This window comes from Sceloporus occidentalis, unplaced genomic scaffold, assembly GCF_023333645.1.
Source record: "Sceloporus occidentalis isolate IW3139 unplaced genomic scaffold, rSceOcc1.0.p SCAF_9, whole genome shotgun sequence".
NCBI lineage: Eukaryota > Metazoa > Chordata > Lepidosauria > Squamata > Phrynosomatidae > Sceloporus > Sceloporus occidentalis.
Window position 1 is genome coordinate 30,801,451 of NW_028316989.1, and position 17,196 is coordinate 30,818,646.

Here is a 17,196-nt window from a genome sequence, read left to right on the forward strand (position 1 = left end):
GCTGTAAAGTTTTGCAAGAATTCTGTGTCAGCTTGGATTAAATGCCTATTTAGAAGTAGACTCTGGGCTTGTTGGATGCCATACTCTGCTTGGTGTTGCATTTATCTAAATAAACCAATTGCTTCAAAACATTACTAAATCTCTTTCCTTGAACCATAAAGGACAATTTCCCAACAATTTTCCCAACCATAAAGGACAATTTCCCCATGGACAATGTGCAACGTGCATCTCTTTTCCAACACTGGAAAGACCCATTTTTGTACATGTGATTTGTTGTTAATAATATTAAATCTACAGTGCCATGGCTCTTGCTTCTCCTAACATCTTTCTCAACAGACCCTTTAAAAAGCAACAACAGTAACATCTCTTCTTTTTCTCTCTCCAGTTTCCTGCATTGGGACATTATGAACAGTTCTGGGAGTTCAGCATCCCAATGGAATAGATTCCCCTTTTCAAGAACTGCATGCTTATAGTGGACCTTGTAATGGACATAGATCATTTGATTTAAACTTGTTCAACATCAAGTGAACAGAGAGCCTCTGGGAATCTCATTTCTGGAAGTCTCTGGAAACTCAGCTTGTATCCTTGGATTCTGCAAAGGTAAGATGCATATTCCTTTCTTAAGTTTGTTTCAGAATGATGTATAACCCCCTTCTCCAAGCAGTTCATAGAAGTGCAGTCATACTTGTCAATTGTGTTTCTCTGTGTCTTGAGAGCCTGGCAGCTCTTCAGAAATAAAGCAGTATGTGGAGAGATCTTGTAGCGCCTTTGAGACTAACTGAAAGAAGGAAGTTGGCAGCATGAGCTTTTGTGGACTTCAGACTACTTCCTCAGATGCTTTTGGTGGAGTGGAAGCCAGAGACAGACATATATATGCCATAGGTATGTGAGAATGTCAATTCAAGATTCAAAAGCCTTCAGGTATGGAAATGAAGTAGCAAGAAATAAAGCAGTTTGTTGCAACTTTTAATTTCCATGGCTCCAGTCTGTGGCATCCTGGAATGCTTAGTTTGGGGAGGTATTCCACCTGGTCTGTCCAAGAAGTCTGGTTCTTCACCCGACTACAAATTCCAAGATTTCACAATCATGGCACAGTCATGGCAGTTAAAATGGTGTCAAACTGCTTTACTTGTGCAGTGTGGATACATCCTGAGTGTCTCTCTCTTTTCCCCTAATTTTATTTGAATCTGAGTCTGAAGGGATGCTCCTGACCTGTCCCCAGATGTCAGGGGCAGTGAATCAATTTTCAGTTGGTGCTCCCCTTTCCCTGTGTTAATACAGCAGCCAAAATTAACATATCCATAGGCAATATGTGTATATGATGGTTCTTTAAGAAGCAAGGAAAAGCCAAAACTGGGCTTCAGGCATAGCTAAGTGAAAACCATTGTTAAAAAGACATTTGAAGGCTGTTTCATGAAAGGCTGTGAGGACCACTTTGTAAGATCTCAGAAGCCAGAGGATACCTGAATAAAATTTATACTTGCTTAGAATGGGACCTAAGTGTCCCAGTTATATCCTGATCTCTCCCCCTGTGTGGCAAATGCGGGACACATACTGGGAGAGAAGACATGGTAAAGAATACACTATGCTAAATAAGAGCTTAAAATCATTGTTGCTGTTGTTGTTGTTGTGTGCCTTCAATTCTTTTCTGACTTATGGTGACCGTAAGACAAACCTGTCATGGGTTTTTCTTAACACAATTTCTTCAGAGGAAGTTTGCCATTGCCTTCCCCTGGGGCTGAGAGCATGTGCTTTTCTCAAGGTGCCCAACATGACCCAGTTACTAAGGATCTTTCTACCTGGTCCTGGGTTTATCTGATGGAAGGAATTAGAAATAAACCTTTAATTTTGAATTTCCCAGAATATACCAAAACATCTGAGAACCAACATTGTGTAGTGGTTTGAGCACAGGACTAGGACTGTAGAGATCAGGGTTTGAGTCCATGCTCGGCCATGGAAACTCACTGAGTGGCTTTGGGCAAGTCACCCCAGCTCTGCTCCAGAAAACCCCATGATAGGTTCACCTTAGGGTTGCCATAAGCTGGAAATGACTTGAAGTTACACAACAACAACAACAGTACAAAGTAAAATACCACGCATAGTGTTGCTCTACCCCAGGGGTGGGCAAAGTATGGCCCACTGGCCAAATGTGGCACTCAGGGGCATAACTGTGGCTCCCAGGGTAGCTTTTCTGGCATTTTTTCTTCAAAATGTCCCAAAATGACTTCAAGGGGGAGTGGAAGGTTGAATCCAACTTCTGAAATCCAAAATACTCAATATAGATAGATAGATAGATAGATAGAGATATAGATATATAGATAGATATTCACAGATGGTTGAGATAGTGACACCTTTCCTTTCAGATGATTCAGCATACACAAGCTATTGTTTCATGCACAAAATTATTAAAAATATTGTGTATAAAATTAACTTCAGGCTATGTTTCTATAAGGCATGTATGAAACATAAATGGATTTTGTCTTTAGACTTGATTCCCGTCTCCAAGATATCTCATGATGTACATATATGCGAATCCAGGCACCCCAAAATCCAAAACACTTCTGATCCCAAGCATTTTGGATAAGAGAGATGCAGCCTGTACTTGAATGGTTACCTTCTCAAATGACTGTTTCTTTAGACTGGCCTTCACAATAATTGCATGTGTCAAGAAATGGCAGGAACAGGGTGTTCTCCAGTTTACATGGCAAGAAAAATAGACATATGTCCTTTACCTCCAGTGGCTGTTTGTCTTCATTTGCTCAAGCCTGCAGTTCAGCAACTGAACACCAGGAAAGCTTCACTATGATCACTATTATTTCTAGCTGCTTCAGATCCAAGGGGCAAGGAGTCTCTAGTCCCACCCTCTTTTTAAAAAAAGCATTCTGGGTTGTGTCAGGTGTAAGTGAAGCAAACTGCAGTTCATGCATCTGTTCTTAAGTGGATCCAGGCTATTAGAATTGCTGGAGGGGGAAATAGATGAAAACACAGCATGGGGCTTCTTGGTATCTTAAGTGACGATGTCAAAATCAATAGAATATTTTGGAGCACTGCCATGTCATAAAGCAAGTATGGAATATAAGCAATAGTAATGCCGCATTAGCAATGTGTTTGGAGGCACGAGAGAGGCTGTAATAGACATTATGTTGGATGTTTTCCCTTGGACCAGTTGCTTTGCTTAATGGCTTCAAAACAGACCCAAGCAACAATAAACTCATGCCTCGATATTTCCGTCACACTCAATTGCCTGATAACTGCTAATAGTTTATGCCCAGTAAAAGGGGAAGGGCTATTCATGCCACTCTCCATTCCAACAGTCTTTGCAAGTCTTTGCACGGCCATTTCTGAGTGTCAACATCTCTCAGTTTGATACCATTGACCATGATGTCTTACTGGATCAGTTCTGGGGAATGGGGTTAGGAGGCATTGTCTTACAGTGATTCTGCTCCTATCTGCAAGGTCAGTTCTAGAGAGTGGCACTGTGGCCGTCTGCTCAACTCCTTGGCCATTGTTCTGTGGGGTGCCACAGGGTTCAATCTTATCTCCCTTGCTGTTCAATATCTATATAAGGCCACTGGGAGAGGTCATTAGAAGTTTTGGAGCTGGGTGTCCAGGAATTGCTGGTGACACTTAGCTCTGTTTATCCTTGTCATCAAGTTGGCTGGGGCTGTGGCAGTGTCGGAGCAGTGTCTGGATGCAGTAATGGGCTGGATGAGGGTGAATAAAATGAACATGGATCTTGATAACAAGAAGGTACTGTGGATTGGTGGTTGTCAAGATTGGATATTATGTAGGTTTCCTGCCTTGGTGCTCCCCTTGAAGAAACAGGGGAATACTCTTAACTCCAGCATTGTCACTGGAGACCCAGATAGACTCAGTGGCTCAGAGTGCTTGGGGCCAGCTTTGACTGCTCTACCAGTGGCAGCCTTTCCTGGACAGGGATAACTTAGCCACAGTTGTCCATGCACTGGTAACTTCCTGATTAGACTACTACAATGGACTCTATGTGGGGCTGCCCTTGAAGATGACTGGGAAACTGCTGCTAGGGCAAAATGCACTAGGCTGCTCACTGGGATTCAATTCATATTTCATATAACACCTGTTCGGAAGGAACTGCGTCAGACCCAGATGGAATATAAATATCCCAGCACTGCCCTTGGTCTGGTATGGATGACAACCATCCTTTTCCTTGGGAGAAAGCCACACTGGTGCCTTGTTCTTTGACTGATTGCCAGTTGCCTTGAACCCTGCTTGGACTCTCACTGTACTTTTGGATTATCCTTTGGATTGCTTTCCTGGATTGAATACTGTCTCGTGAATGACGTGTACTGGACTAGTACTGCTTTTCTACTGATTCCTTGGTGAGCATGGACTATCTCTCCCTCTCTCTGCGTAAAACCTTTGCAAGACACTGAGGCTTTGTGCTGGGAACATATAATTCCTTTCTTAAGACAGCTTCATTGGGCTACCCTCCCATGAGTAAAACAGGACAGAGATCAACCACCCGGTATCAGAATGGAAGGTCTTTGCAATGGAGGAAGGTTGGAGCAGATCCAGGGCCATGGCACTCCAGACTGCCCTGTGCCAGTGCAGACAGACCAAAGAGTCCAATATTGCAAGCTCTTGTTCTGAATATGGGAAAACATCCCTTGCTTAGAATTACACATCTCTCTCTTTTTGCAAATGCAAGTGGCGTTGCTTCTGCCAAGGCATTCTCTCTCCCCTCATTAGACTTTTAACGAAGCTGGGACGGGGCTGGGCGGATCCGGATTGTTGTGACTGGTTCAGCTCTGTTGATGTGTCTCTCGTCTAATTTTCTATAATTTGTCTTAATAATGCCCCGGAGAGTTCCCAGAATAAATGCAGCATTCTTGTTCTCCCTCCGCAGCCAGTGCCTTGAGGGAATTAGAGGAGGTTTCCTATGGCAAAGGGAGAGGAGGATACTGCCCAACTTCTGCAAAGCACAGATCATTAGCTGGCTATTGTTGAAGAGGTGACAGCTCTTTCGTCTCTGCTGGGCTCGACTTGATATTCATATTCAAACACTGTTAGCTTTTCTCCCCTTCCTTCCTCCTACTTCCTGGCTACTTTCCCAATTCTTTTTGGCTATATTCAGCCCAGCAATGCCTTTTCATTCCATTTTTAGTGTCACGGGGAAGGGGGGATTGAAAATAACTTTTCTGTAAAGGAGGGGAAAGCAGTTTTAACTTAGCTGATACTTTCAAGACTGAGTAAGGATTGACAGGACAGATCCAGGACACTAAGGTGCCTGAAGCAAAGGACAAGATGGACTCCATTCCACATACAGAAGCCAATCAGACTAGAGAGCCAATATTATGATCAGGGAATAGGGACTTGAGAGCCAATGTGGTGTAGATGTTTGACTGTTGGACTATGACTCTGAACACCAGGTTTTGATTTCCAGCTCAACCATGAAACCCACTGGGTTACCTTGGGCAAGTCACATGCTTTCAGCCTCAGGGGAAGTCAATGGCAAACCTCCTCAGAATAAATCTTGCCAAGACAACCTCATGATAGATTTGCCTTAGGTTCACGTTAAGTCAGAAAGCGCTTGAAGGAACACAACAACAACAACAACAACAGGCCTGTACTGGATGGGGTTACATTCCCTTTGAAATCTTGGGTGTACTCCTGGGTTGCATCTACGCTGGAGAATTAATGCAGTTTGACACTGCTTTAACTGTCATGATTCAATACTATGGGATTCTGAGATGCGTAGTTTTTTGAGATATTGAGCCTTCTCTGTCCATAAACTCTAGTGCTACAACAAATGACACATTCCAGGATTCCATGTCAAATTGCAATAATTTTGCCATGTGCAAGTAGCCTAGGTTTCAGCATCAGCCAGGACTGCATTTACATGAATAAAACTTGTGAGTCAAGTACATGTTCTTTGAGATGTCACATCAGGTCTAATAACCTCCTGGCTGGATTGCTGTTTCACTCTCTTATGTGGCCTTTGGAAACTGTTCAGAAACTATATCAGATCCAAACTGCAATGGCCAGGCTGCTTAGTGGGGCTGCTTACAAGGAACATATAATCTCTTTCTTAAAGCAGCTTCACTGGCTATCAGTTCATTTCTGGGCAGAATTCAAAAAGCTGGTTATGAACTTTAAAGCCCCATACAGCTTGGGCCCATGCTATCTGAATGACTGTATTGCATTTGCAATCTCCACCAATTTCACAAAGCCCCCAATTTTTTTTGATGGGAATTGTTTATGTCCCCCCCCCCCAAAAAAAAAAACCCTCGTCAAAAGCCCTTGAAATGTGCAAAAATGTCTAAAACAGGGCTGCAGTAATAGTAATTTTAACATACACAATACAGTATATCATTCATATACATACTGTTACCACAAGTTGCATGACAATGTCCCAGATTTATGTATTTTTAAAATAGAAAAGCTCTAGTCACATCACTCAGCAGGGAGGGGGGAAATGACATTTTCTTTCTTGCACATAAGAACACAATAAATAAAGATTCTCGTCCTTAAAGTAAGTCAGTTCATATTCAATTGCAAGCCAAAGGAAGTTCTCTCCATTCTTCTGAATCACAATGCACAGACCTCTACTTGTCCCTTCTAGGAACCATGCTGCAGATTTTCTGCATGGAATGCAGAGAACCCCATATCGCCATTCACAGGAACAAGAGCAAAGACTCCTGAGCAGCCAAGATTTCCTTGCACAACATGTTGGAGCAAAGGGTTCATTGTCTCACAGAGGATAACCCACCATGGCACTCAAGAATACTTTTCTCCTGAGCCCCATCTTCTGCGAACAATCTTCCTCTCTGAGAGCAGTTGAGTTCTTCTCTCATAATCTAAACTTGATTCTTCATCTCTGAAGCCTCTATTCAGTGCCCCCCCCCTCACTTCAGCTAAAGAGGCAGACTCTTGATTTCGTTTGCTGAAGAAAAGTGAGACAGAGGTTAAGCTTTCACCGAGGTAGTTAAGCTATATATCTATGCATCATGATGGAGGGCAGAATTTTGTAAGTGCATGTTGTCTTCTAAGTTCCTAGATATGTGGGTCTGAACTTCTCCCTCATCTCTGGTCCTGGGACAAAGCAAAGAAATTTCAGGGTGAGAGATGCCTCCTGAAATGCTTGTGTGCATGGTATATATGTGTGTGTATTCCTAATTTGGTAAACTTGTGTTTTAGGCTTGAAATAGAAATCTCTGTGCAACAAACTGATGCTTAATGTATATGTGTGTGCGCACCTTCAGGGCTGCATCTACACTGCAGAATTAATGCAGTTTGACATCATTTGATTCCCGATCTTATACTGCAAGTGAACCCACTTACTATCCGCTCCTGTTCCTAGCAGCATTGTTTTCCCGAAGAGCTATTTGACTTTTTTGCATTTGGTCTTCCAGACAAATGGCTTTTAAATAAAATCCCTCTGCTACCTTGTTAAACCTTCTGCCCGGGTCACATTTTAGCCGCTGTGATTTATAGACCAGCCCTTAACATTTATTAACTTCTAAATCACTTTGCCTACTCAATTGGAATCCGTCTCTTTTCAGCTGCTGAGTGTGGCGTTTTTTGCACAAGTAGGCAGAAATGGGTACTGCTGAGCTGATATGTGCCCAGCTGTGCAAGCTGACCCGATGAGATAGAGGCAGCCAGGTTCAGGGGACACAGCCAGACAAGTAACTGTAAGAGGGTCAAGAGAAAGAGAAGAGAAGAGAATTCCTAGGGGGAAAATGGAGAGGAGAAAGCACAGGCAGAGATTAATGAGGCAAAAATTGAGGAAGGACATTAAGCTGCAGGGATCACTATGATCTTCACAACTGGTTGAAGGAGACAGCAAAGAAGTAGGTGTTTCACTTTTAAGATTTCAGGCTGGAGACTCGGGTAAATCCATACTGTAGAGTTTGGTGTTGTTAACTGCCTTCGAGTCGACCACAATTCATGGAGGCTCTGTAGATGAAACATCTCCAAGACCCCCTGTCTTCCACTACTCTGCCCAAGTCCTGCAAATTCAGGCCCATGGCCTTCCCAATTGAGTCCATCCATCTGACATGTGGTCTTCCTCTCTTTCCATAGTCTTTTACCTTCCTTTGTATGTCTTTTCCAATGAATTGTTCCTTCTCATGATGTGGCCAAAGTATGACAGGCTCAATTGGCTTCCTGGAGAGTTTGGGCTTGATCTAGTCTAGGATCCATTTGTTTGTCCTTGGCCATCCATGTTAGTACTCTATTGCAGCACGACATCTCACATGAGTTGTTTTTCCTCCTGTCTGCTGTTATTCACTGTCCAACTCTCACAGTTAATTCCAATCTAACTGCCATTGCTCTTTGTCATAAAGTCTTGAGATGTGTAATCTGCATAGTCTCCACTTGGAATTCTCTCATGCTGTCCTTTAAACTATGGCATTAGCACTCTCTACTAGAGAGTTCTAAGGACCTTGCCAAACTACATATTCCAAATTGTCATGGAATGGAGCCATGCTGGTTAAAGTGGTATGAAACTGATAATAATTGCTGCAGTACGGATACATTCTTACGGAATAATCTTGAAAGGAAGCTGCCAGATTGACTATGGGACATGAATTCTGTATCTTTAATAGTTAACAGATTCTGGAGCAGGAAGACCTAATTTAAGCCATTACACAACATGTGCTCTGTTACCACTCAGCCTGCCTGTTAACTGCTGTGTTTTCTCCATGGCAATCTACTAGCCAGTAAAGGGTAGTGGTGAAGTGTCCAGCTATGTTTCTATAGTTAGATGGAGAGCATTAAAAGATGATGTCAATGCTGTGCAACCAGATACAGGAATATAGCCGGATTCTTCTCTGTCATCCTTCCAATCTTGACAGGCCAGTGGAGCAATGACGACCATGTGGCTGCACATACTGTGATTGACTAAACTGGAGTGAGCTCCGAAAGGAGGAATGTGTGTGGACAGTTCTTCCAAACTTACCTCAGTATGAGTAGACAAGCCCGTGGTCGCTGTGTATAGAAGTAACCCAAAGGTAAGATGGATTTTCCTGTCAGTATAGATGCACTCTAGGGCTTTATAGGCTATCACCAGTACCTTGAATTGTATCTAAAAATGGACTGGCAGCTGGTGGACCTGTTGCTACAAGACAGTGGAAAGAGTCAAATTTAGAAAATATCTTACTATTTGGGGTGGAAACTGAGCATGCTCAGCTTGATGAAGAGAAGATTCAGGGGTGACATGATCACACTCTTTATCTATCTCAAGGGCTGCCAAAGAGAGAAGGGAGTTTATCACACGGGAGGAATTTCTCTTAATTTCAAATGAAAAGAAAGTGATGCCAGAACGCATTCACATGAATTCGCTAGTTCAGCGAATTTATATGAATTCAAATTGCATTTGAACTGACTTCCCATTGCCTGTAAATAGCTTTCCATTGCCCGAAATTGCATGTGGCAGTCTATCACGCAATAATGTGAAACCCCATGATTGCATTCAGACTGACTTCCCATTGCCCAAAATTGTGTGTGGTAGTCTATCACACAATAACGTTAAACCCCATGGTTGCGTTCGGACTGACTTCCCATTGCCCAAAATTGCGTGTGGTAGTCTATCACACAATAATGTTAAACCCCATGGTTGCATTCGGATTGCCATTGGATTATACTTTCAATTTCCCTTGTCTGATAAACTCCAAGGATCGAGACTTCTTTTCTGCTGCCTGAGAGGTTAGGACCATGTCTAATGGTTTGAAGTTAACAGGAGAGTAGATTTTGACTGAAGATAAGGAACTTTTTGACAGGGAAAGCATTTCAGCAATGGAACCAATTATCCAGAGAGGTGGTGAGGTCTCTTGATCTGGATATGTTCAAAAAGAGGCTGGGCAGCCACATGCTGGGGATGCGCTATCTGGAGATCTTGCATTGAGTAGGCAGTTGGACTTGGTGACCCATGAGGCCCATTCTGACTCTGTGATTCTGTGGAATAAGCAGTAGGGGAGGAATGCGTATATGAGAAGGGAGGAAATATTGTCAGCAAGCCAAGATCCTAATCCCTGGATGTGTCTGTAGGTCAAGAGCAGGGTTATATTTACAGATGAAATCCCAAGAAGTAAACGATTGTGTCAAAACTGGGGTAAGCTTATGCAAAGATGGTTATTTTCTTTTTAAAAATCTGCTTCTGAATTCAGGCCAAAAGGTTCCTTGTGATTTAAGCTTCAGCATCTGTAACAGTCTCCTTGCTGTTATGGTTAGCAAATTTCAATCCTCAAGTGTTATTTACAGATATTTATCACCCAGCAACCCACATGGTTGCAGCCGCCTTGGGTATCAGTAGGTGGCATTCGTGTGTAAGTATTAGTTTAGTTTAGGTGGGGATTTAAAATGGCTCTGACACATCCCTTCAGTTGTTGGCCAAGGATAGGATACATTGTTCAGATCCCTTTTGAGGTGGGAACATTATGTGAAACTGAAGGCAGTGTTTTGTTTTTTTCTTATTGGCACAGATGCCACACAATCCTGTGAATTACAAATCTCTGCCCCATTCACTTCAATGGAGCTAAGTGAAGCATTTCTTCCATTCAGTATCACATATCCTGTATGGTTTCAAAACACGAAAGCTGGAATCCTACATCAGGGCTGTGCAGGATGGAGCTACAAATGCAAAGTGAAGTGCTTTTTTGTGTTCTGTAATGTTTACATTCAATGGTAGTTGTTGCCAAACTGAAAGCTCATCTGAATGCACAGCCAGATGTGCAACTAAATTTACACCCAAGTGTGAAATTGCATTCACAATGATACCCCATGCACAATTTCTTTTTCATGATCTTGAACTGAATGCTTGAACACCACTGATAAAAGTACAATCGTTTTTAATGTAAGCTAATCACTACCGATACTTTTTAAAGGTCAGTTTTAAAAAGGTAATGAACCTAATTCCTTCCTAAAGAGAAGGAGCCACCAGTGAAGAGGCTCTGTCTCTTACTTGGTCCAAGTTTTCAGGAACTGTAACTTTGTACAGGGATAATGAAGTATCTGGTGAACTGATGTACTGACTTTTTTTTTCACTATTGCTCTACTCCAGTAATTTACTGTAAAGCAAACCCAGGGACTCCCCATCCCATGTTTTCCAGCTGCTTTCAAAGTGTCCCTGTTTCTTTCTCCTCTTATCACCTTTTCCCCTTGGTCCCCAGCTTACTTCAGTTGCTGCAGACTGAATTCAAAGTGCAAAAAGTCATTTGCACAGAAATTTGCACATGGTTTTTTGCAGCAGAAAAAAGCATTTTCTGTGCATAAAACAGCCTCTACTATCTTGAGCTGAATGCCAAGGTTCTGTAGTAGACAAAAGTGTCTGTCCAACAACTTACGCAGGGAAACTCACACGTGTGAAATACAGTGGGTATCTATATGATGGCATTTGGTTCCAGGACCTCTTGTGGATCCCAAAAATCTGTGGATACTCAAGTCCTATTATATACAGAGGCATAATAAAATGGAGACCAGGGTTTGAGTCCCAGCTCGGCCATGAAAACCACTGGGTGACCTTTGGCAAGTCATATGCTCTCAGGAGAAAGCAACGGCAAACCTTGTCTGAACAAATCTTGCCAAGAAAACCCTGTGATACATTTGCCTTAGGATGTCATAAGTCAGAAACAGATGTCATGTCAGAAACAGTTTGAATGCACACAACAAAAACAACAAAGCAAAATGGTGTCCCTGATATAAAATAGTAAAATCAAGGCTTGCTTTTTTGGAATTTATGCCTTTTTGGAATATTTTCAAGCAGTGGATGGTTGAATCAATAGATAAAGAATCCCTGGATATACAGAGCCATCTTTATAGCATAGGCCCTGGAATGGGCTTGCCGCTTTACAAAAGGAGGTGTGATGGGAATGGAAGGTGGCATAGAATGCTGTTTATGACACAAGAGAAGGCCACCGCAAGTTCCCATTGTGTTCTGGATGCGTTACCCAAGAGGTGATTTTCAGGAACCGTCTAGAAGCGTTCCTGAAAATCGCCCCCTCTGGGATGCATCCAGAATGCGATGAGAACTTCTGGCGGCAGCATCTGTGTTCTCCCATGCGCTAAGATGCATTCCATGTCGCCTCCCGTTCCCATCACGCCCCCTTTTGTAACGTGTCAGGCCCATTCCAAGGGCCTGTGCCATAAACCCCTATGTCTATCACCACCTCCTGTCTCTCCTTTCTTTTCTTGCTATCAAGCAAGGCTTGTTTCCACAGTGCAGAGTAAACACAGTCATTTTTCTGATTTGGGGGACATCCTGGGTGGGATAATAATTAGACGACTAACAGGCTTGGATTGCAAGGTGCCTGGGAGCAGCGGCCATTCTGGCAATTATACTTAGCTCTTGTCTTTGGATTTGCCTGAAAATGGAGACTCCCAACACTGTAGCTAAATCTGTGGCGCAATCAAGGCTAATGAACTCTCCCAGGATGTAAATGGTATTCTGAGTGCAGCCTGACTGTGCAAAATAAACCACTCCAAACGCTTCTTATGGCTTCATCCTTGGTGATCACCTTTTACTTCTACCTCTGAGTGGAAGGCAGAAGTTGCGTACACTGGCTATTAGCATTCTGGGCTGAACCATGATCATTAGGCCACTGTATCTGGATTAGAGTAGTCTGCATACTTTCAAGGTTCCAAAGGGAACTTTTCATTCCCTTTTGGAAGTGGAGCAACATTGGCACAATGGCTACCTTGTGGCATACCTTGTTTTGATGTACCGTATATCCTTGACTATAAGTCAATCTCATGTATAAGTCGAGGGCAGGTTTTGGGGGCAAAATTTTGGATTTTGATATGACACATGGATAAGTTGAGGGTAAAAGTTAGGGGCATGGAAGATGTAAAGACAAGGCAAAGGAAAACAATACCAAAAAACCCTACAGGCACAACTATTTGTGCTGGATGGATGAGAATGTAGAAGAGGGCCAGTGTTTCCAGGGCAGATTAAACTTTTTTCGTTCACCAGGGGATAGTTACATATACATATATGTGTATAACACACATATGAGTAAAAGTACAGAACTTACATTGACCCGTGGATAAGTCGACTCAGTATTTTTGGGTCAATTTTTGAACCTAATTTTTAAGACTTATACATGAATATGTACAGTATTTTGTTTCTAATGTGGTAGCGGAAATCTGAATTTTGTTATGTAGCTGCGACAAAGAGAAACTGGGTAATCCTGATCCGTTTCAGAAGACTTGGGCAGACTGTGAATGGCGCTCTTAATTTGTTTTCCAAGAGTTCAAAACCGGGTGAAAGGGAGGGGAGGCTAAGGAATCGCCAAACACTCGTGAGAGTAAAAAAATGCTAGCAGAATAATGGTGGCTTGATTAGCCTTCTACATTTTTTAATGTTCTTTTATTTTTTAAAAAGAGGAAGAAATTAGAATTCTTCTTTGAAAAGTTAACAACATCCCAATTAAAGGATTTTTATTTGTGAAATGCCTTGGGGGGACTGTCTGATCAAGACGCTCTCCTGAATAATAAAACATCTAGGCAGAGGACTAGAAGCATCAGAGCACTGAGCAGCAATGGCGCATGGGAAGAAAGCCCCAGTCAGAGAACTAGAATTGTAGAATTGGAAAGGGATCTCAAAGGACATCCAGTCCAGTTCCTATGCAAAGGCCATCAATGGCTGCAGCACCCCTGAAAGTGGACATCTAACCTCTGGTTAAAAATTTCAAAGAAGTATCCATTACCTTTGAGTAGGGATGGAAAGAACATTTCAAAAACGCTTAAAGTCTGAAAGCTTGAACGGAGACATCCGAAGTGTTGAACCTATTTTAGAAATAGGATTAAGTCCTTTGAATTGGTCCTTTAAAGTTCAGGCTAGAACAGAGTGGATCCACTGGCCCACCAACATGTCTATATCTTGTCTAAGAAAACAAGGTGGCAGCCCCAGATCAGTACATGGTTCAGGACAGAGAGATCCAAACCTTCTTGTGTCAAAATGGATGCTTTCAGATGCAGTTTTTTCCTCATTATATTCAGCCAGTCAATCAAATCAAATCATCATTTATCATGCTAGCCAAAGACCATGACAAAAAGCTTTTCAAAATAGGCCAAATATTTAAAAGAAAAGGCACAAAAGTACACAAGAGCGAAAAGACATCCTAATGTTTACATGTGGTTAAAATTATTACTGATATAAGATAAAAACCTTTCCTGTGATTGGCAAACTTATACATTGCCATCATAAAAATCAGATTAATACTTTGAGCCGCCATGGCAATTTATGGCAATTTGATTTAACTCTCTCTCCCTAATCTGTTTTGCAGCCAAGGCAAAAAGAGCCACTTTGTGTGTTACGTAGTCATTGATATCACTCAAAAGAAATTGAACCGAATCTACAAGAGAGCTCCCACTTCCATTTGTCAGCAAGGGTGTTAGGAATTTCTCTCCAGGATTGCTATACAGAGGACACATTAGCATGTAATGGACCATGTCCTCTTCCTGATATTGTATTAGAATTCAAAGATATAGCTGTGTTAGTCTGTAGAATCAGTATGTAGAGAGATCTTGTAGCACCTTTGAGACTAACGGAAAGAAAGAAATTGGCAGCATGAGCTTTCGTAGACTAAAGTCTATTTCCTCATAGGTCTGTCCCTGGCTTCCACTCCACCAAAAGCATCTGAGGAAGTAGACTGAAGTCTATGAAAGCTCATGCTGCCAATTTCTTTCCTTCAGTTAGTTTCAAAGGTGCTACAAGATCTCTCTATGTACTTATATTATATTAGTTAGGTAGAAAAAACCAATTTATTTTCTTCCCATTTCAGATTTGGCACGTTTACCCCCAAAATTGAACCAAACGAACATCTCAAGCAATGAGAGTTCTGGTTCTTTAAGCTCTACAGTTCCATCCTTCATTGTCCTACAAGTTCTGACCTCCATGTGTTTCCTCCTCACACGTTTTCACATGGATATACTGCATGATGGTTTTGCAGTTAAATCACAACAGCTTCCGTGTAGCACATCTACTTGGTTTGTGAATTGCTTTCCCCAGTAATTCCAGGAGATACTAGAAGACCATGCTGGTGGATCAAGGACCCAACCTTATAGAAAGAAATGCATTTCTGTCCCACACCTTGATAGATTGGAACATAAGCAAAATGGGGGCACCAAGTTAAACACTCATGTATTCTAATATAGAAGGTGCCAGATGAGTCTGCCATTGCACTTGCCCAGTTAAGGTTCAATCCAACTAGCAACCCTGACCAGACGCTTACATTATCTTCCCAGTCTAGGCTTCAAAACTCGTTCCAAAGACATGCAAAGGCTCCTTCCGGAAACCTTGCTTGCAGGGAGGAAAAGACATGATGGGTGTAATTCTAGCTGTTTCGGGTTAATTTTTGAGAGGAAAGACGCTGAAGTCAAGGCACGCAATTCTAAAGGAATGCAAACGTTTTTCTAAGTTAGCCGAAGTGAAGCCATAGTGGTGTCTCCTCCTGCTTCAACTTTTGACGTACCTCTCTGGGTTGGGCATAGTCAATGGTCTTCTCACCTTCTCTTTATATTTTGAGATGGCTTTTTTGCCTCTGTATTTCTTCTCTTTCACTGTTCTTGTAGCAACCACCTCCCATACCAAGGTCATCTAAAGTGAGAGAAATGATCAACGGGCTCCTGGTCCATCTCTGGCGTACTTTTGATTCTGTTTTTCATATAAACAACATCCCATTCTCCATTCCCTTCATGTCTATTCTTGTCCTACATTTCAAATTCAGCTGCCTTTGCTGCTCCAGTAAGTAAATTAAATTGAATTCAGAAACATCAGCCTCTCTCCCTCTCCCTCTCTGTTTCTATCTCTCTTTTAATGCAAGGCCAATGGCTTCAAAACTGGAGTTCTAAAATTGATGCAAGCAACTTTGTATTTCTCATTCAGTGGTGCCTAGCCTGCACACACACATAGAGCTGAAATAATATGGAGCTCTACCACAACACTCCAGTTTACTAACCGCTACCTTTCCAAATTTCCCTGCCCCTCTGAAACAGGTTTAATTTCTTGATATTTCAGCAGCCATAAGCTTTTGAGCAACATCTAGAAACGTTTCTAAAGCTCCGCAAAGGGATGCTGCTATAGCACCTTTGAGACAAACTGCACAAAAGAAGTGGTAGCATAAAGCTTTCGTAGACCTGGATCCAAAACACGCTGCAGAAATAATCCAGTTGAGATTGCTTTAACTGCTCTGGCTCAGTGCTAGGGAATGCTGGGAATTGTAGTTTACTGTGGCACTAGAGGTCTCTGAAGATATTGTATGGACATGAAAATGCATTTCAGGACATTTTTGAGCCAAGAACTATGTTACAAAATTTGTCTAAATGGAAAATTCAACAGCTAGGTATGTCCAGGTGATTCAAGACCTGTTGGAGGCATTGCTATCGGAGGTCACCAGGAGTACAATGCGTAGCTGAGAATATAGAAAACACCGAAGGCGGGAGAGGTTACTTTTTCTTTGGTAAATAGTAAGAAGCTAGTGCAATGGAGAGGATTCTTTCTGTATCACATTATGCAAGGTACTTTCGCAGTGAGGGCTCCCAGGTGGTTACATTTGTAACTAAGCAGAATTTTTTTTACAAAAAACCCATAATGAGCTATAATTTAAGACTTTTTCCACTGGGAACTTTTGCATTTTCTTTTTGTGAGGCTCCCTCATTACCAGGCTTTCTGCTCAGCTACCTTGAGAAAGTCAGGGTTAGAAGAGGGAGCTCTTGCCAGATTCTCTGTCCAATAGCCTGTCTAACCTCAACATAGCAGAATAGTTAATTTGGGTTTCATTTTAGGCACAATCCTGACTTATTGATGCCTCTGCACTTTGGCCCCAGGGCTCTGCTTCTGGAGGGCGAGGAACTTTTGGATAATCTCAAAGAAAGGTCCCATTTAGGTTTCTGAAACCATGGGCCTGTACACACAGGCCAAAATAAAGCTGCTTCGGGTCACTTTGGAGGTATGCTGTTTAAATGATGCATGCGTCCTAAGAGTCCGGAAACTGCACCAAAGCCACACTCCATTCCTTAGGACTGGAACATGGCTTTGGCACAACATCCGGACTCAGGATGCATGCATCATTTAAACACCATACCTACAAATTGACCAGAAGCAGCTTTATTTTAGCCTGTCTGTATGGGGCCCATGGGAATGAAGTGTGGTCAACATTGCAAGGCTCTCTGCAGTGACTATGGACTATGGACTGGGTTGTCCATAATCTAAGGATG

At 42.2% G+C, this 17,196-nt stretch overlaps 1 protein-coding gene across 1 annotated transcript in view; it reads left to right on the forward strand.

Annotated features, from left to right (window-relative positions):
* Nucleotides 1-509: 509 nt before the first annotated feature.
* The window catches only part of LOC149307169 (leucine-rich repeat and immunoglobulin-like domain-containing nogo receptor-interacting protein 1), a 444,518-nt gene continuing 427,831 nt past the window's right edge, over nucleotides 510-17,196 (forward strand). Inside the window, exon 1 of the mRNA XM_089538479.1 lies at nucleotides 510-600. The gene's annotated coding sequence lies outside the window, so the exon portion shown is untranslated. The remainder of the gene's footprint in view (nucleotides 601-17,196) is intronic.